At 42.1% G+C, this 3,633-nt stretch overlaps 1 non-coding gene across 1 annotated transcript; it reads left to right on the top strand.

Annotated features, from left to right (window-relative positions):
- The first annotated feature begins 3,106 nt into the window (after positions 1 to 3,106).
- Positions 3,107 to 3,167, top strand: LOC132540062 (U7 small nuclear RNA). Its single transcript, XR_009551331.1, has one exon. It is a non-coding gene; the product is annotated as a U7 small nuclear RNA (small nuclear RNA).
- Positions 3,168 to 3,633: the final 466 nt, after the last annotated feature.

Genomic DNA, 3,633 nt, shown 5'->3' with positions numbered 1-3,633 from the left:
CTGTATCAGGGATTTTTGAAAGTCCAATTGTCTTAAATGTTCCTATTTCAATTTTCAAGATACTCTTTTGAAATCAGTTTTGAACCTCCAAATTCAGCTGAATTCCATTTGTACTAAGGTAATCCTTACCTGTCTGTGGATTCAAATAACACCTTACCAAAGGCTCCCTGACCAAAGGCTCCCTGACCAAAGGCTCCCTGACCAAAGGCTCCCTGACCAAAGGCTCCCTGACCAAAAGACTCCACCCAAGGAAATCACTTTGTTAGGGGATTCTGCATCTCCACAAAGCCTACCTTCTCCAACCCTCACTTCCTCCTACCAATAACTACAAATATACCCAGGAGTTAGAGGTTGAACATAGGATGCATAACAATGTTTGGTTGATTATGAGCAGACACCTGAGTGTATAGAAATAGATTAGAAAGATGTTAGAGTAGGGAGGACTGTAAGGGTTGCACTGGTATTCAGAAGGATCAGTAAGAGAACAATTGCTATAAATTCTGTTATAAGGTAACATTAAACATTAATTTAATATTAGTGTTCCATTAAGCCACTAGGAATACAGCAGTTATTTAAACGTGAGTTCAGTGTTGGCTTGTATTAAATGATGATAGTATGATGAGTTATACTTCTGTGAAAAGCTTTACTGCTCTCATTTGGTCCCATGACCTAGGAAAGGCTCCAGGGTTGTTGAAGGCTGCCTATTAGCATCAGGGAAAGTCCCAAAAGAAGCCTTTGACATTGAGCTGGGGAATTGCCAATAGGCCTTCTAGTTACTCTGGAGGCTCCTAGTCATGCTTAAGAATGCACCTTTCAAAGAGATACTTAGCCAGCCCAGCCTGGGTCCCCTCAGTTTGCAGAGGTTATTGAAGTGGTCGCCTGTCTTTTCTTGATAATTTTCACATATTTACCCTAAAAATTGGCTCACTAGGAAATCACAGATAATTAGAATTTGTGCAGCAGAACCCAGGGAGTATCAATCCAGAAGCCTGCTGTAGGGTTAAAAACCAAGGTGGTTTCCATGGCATCCTATATTTTACCCTACTCATCTTGGGAAAACTTCTGGAGGAAAGTGTGCCTAGCATGCTGGCTTTGCATCTTCAGGATGTTCCACATGATTCTCTTGAGCCAACTCACAGGAAGAATGGTCCATGGCATCTAGAGCCACACTGTTGCCATGGAAATACAAAGCCAGAGAGAGGTAAGTGTAGGAGACCCACAAATAAGGCCACTAGGCATGTGATGGTGGTCTCCTCTAAGAGGAAAAGTTTTGACAAATCTGAGAGCTCAAGGATGGCTGGCATTCAGAAGCTAATCTAAAAGTGTCTGGGGGGATTAACTGCCAGTAACAGTACGACTATTGTGCAGGCACTGAACACAAGCAACTACCCTGGTGGCAGGAAGGAAGGAAGGAAAGTGTTTTGGTTTGTTGCTTGTTTTGGAGAAATGTGAGAGCACATAGTTCTACAGGTTGCAGCTTGACAAAAGGTTGGATGGTGGTGGGAGACTGTTAATGCTGGTGTCTCTCAGTCTGTTCTATTCAAACTGTTGGATAGACAGGTCCACAAGACCTCCTGAGTTGCGCTTTGTGACAAACTTTTTAATAACGTGCAGAACAAAGGATTTGCTACAATGTAAATGTTGGAGCAGGGATTTGGGCATCTGTGCACTCTCACACTCCTTTTGGCCTGCCTTTTACTCCAGACATGCTACAACAATTATGTTAGTGTAGCCTAACATTACTTCCTCTCACCTTTGTACCTCAGGACTAGTCTGTAGTTCTCATGTACGTATCTGTGGTAGCCTACTTCTCCATTTTTGGTTTGGCAAAGTCCTGAAATTTCAGAGTAGTTACTATCTGCTCAAAGGGTAATAAAACTGAAGAATCACACATACCTGTCTCATGTCTGAGAAACTACACTTTTTCAAGAAGAATTTAGAAACTTGGCTAAATTTAGCTTCCTGCAGTGAGCTGCCTCCAGTAATCCACTATTGAAGGTGTTTCCAGTCCCCCTTCAGGCATCTCCACTGCAGGGTGTGTGGTGACTGCCAGAATCTTTCTTCATCCTTAGCTTTCCCTGACCTTTAGCTATAATGCCTGAAAATCTACATTCCCTAGAAGCACCCTATCTAGGGACTGACAGATTAATTCATAAATATTCCACACCCCTCTCTATTTGGGTGAGATATTCCTGGGCTTTGCATTTTGTGTTGGTTCCCAGCATTCTCCCACACATGCATGAACTCAACAGATTAAAGAATTGAATTTAAGCAAATTCCTAGAAGAAAAAGTAGGCAGTAAGCTAGCCACATGACATCAGTCTTGGTAATGAATTCTTGGAATTGACTCCAAAAACAAAGGCAACAAAAGTAGAAACAATCAAATGGGACTACATCAAACTATCAAAATGAAAAGACATTAAGAATACAGCCTTGCATCTCTTGGGTTGTTCATGTTGGGCACATCTCTTGGCTCAATCACCAAAACGTCCAAGTCATGAACAGGCCTCATGTAAACACTCCACTGGCCAACAGATGTGTAGCCAAGTCAGCATCAAGTGCAGGTTGAACCATCACAACCTTGAATTTTCTCAAAATGTGAAACTGGCATGTGATCCAGAAGCTATCTTCTGGCTATTTAAACTTAAAAAAAAAAAATTAGGGCAGGGGAGATAGCATAATGGTTATGCAAACAGACTCTCATGCCTGAGGCTCCAGAGTCCCAGGTTTAATCCCTGCATCACCATAAACCAGAGCTGAGCAGTGCTCTGGTGTTTCTCCTCTCTCAAAAAAAAAAAAAATTGATTTAAATGAAAACATGAACATTAATGTAAGCATATAGGGCTGGAGAGGCAGTCTAATGATGATGCAGAGGACTTTCATGCTTAAGGCTCCAAGGTGTCCCAGGTTCAGTCCCCAGCAAATAAGTCAGAGATGAGCTGTGCTCTGGTCTTTTCTTTTTTCTCTGTATCACACTCTCATGCTCTCATATCATTTTTCTCTTACTCATTAAAATACATTAAAATACATGCCCACTGTTGATAACAATTATAATATCCAAGATATTGGAAATAGATGGTGTTCATTAAGGAAGAATATACACAACCAGTGTTATAGCTCTTTTAGAATTTGTCTAGCAGGTCTTCCAATCTCTACTGGAAGCCCCTCCAGCCCCCCAAAAAACCCCAAAACCATACACAATCTATGTATAGATGGAAACCCAAATCCTTGCCCTGTTAAGGAAAAATTAGCTGCAGAACAGCTCCAAGTGTTAAGCTCTGAACTTCCCCTGCCGCTACAGACAGACTATGACCCACATAGTCAATGACTGCCACCTCTCCAGATTCAAAGGAGGTCTCGAAACTTTACATCAGGCTCAACCTGACGCTGTTAACTGGCTACGGAAAAAGGGCAAACTAGAAGAAAAAGAAGCTCTGAGTGCTGCAGGTCAAGAGTGAAACAGCCTCAGGTGTTACAGCTCCAGGTGCAGTAGATCCAAAGAATGAGTCTGAGGTCAAAATGGCCTGGAGGGCAGGGAGCTACTTTATTACACCTGTGGAATCTAGCCGACTCCTGCAAGCTGAAATTGTCACCTAATTTAGAAAACCACTTATATACTTTTCACTCTGGGCA

This window comes from Erinaceus europaeus, chromosome 8, assembly GCF_950295315.1.
Source record: "Erinaceus europaeus chromosome 8, mEriEur2.1, whole genome shotgun sequence".
Taxonomy (NCBI): domain Eukaryota; kingdom Metazoa; phylum Chordata; class Mammalia; order Eulipotyphla; family Erinaceidae; genus Erinaceus; species Erinaceus europaeus.
This window is presented reverse-complemented; position numbering and strand designations above follow the sequence as displayed.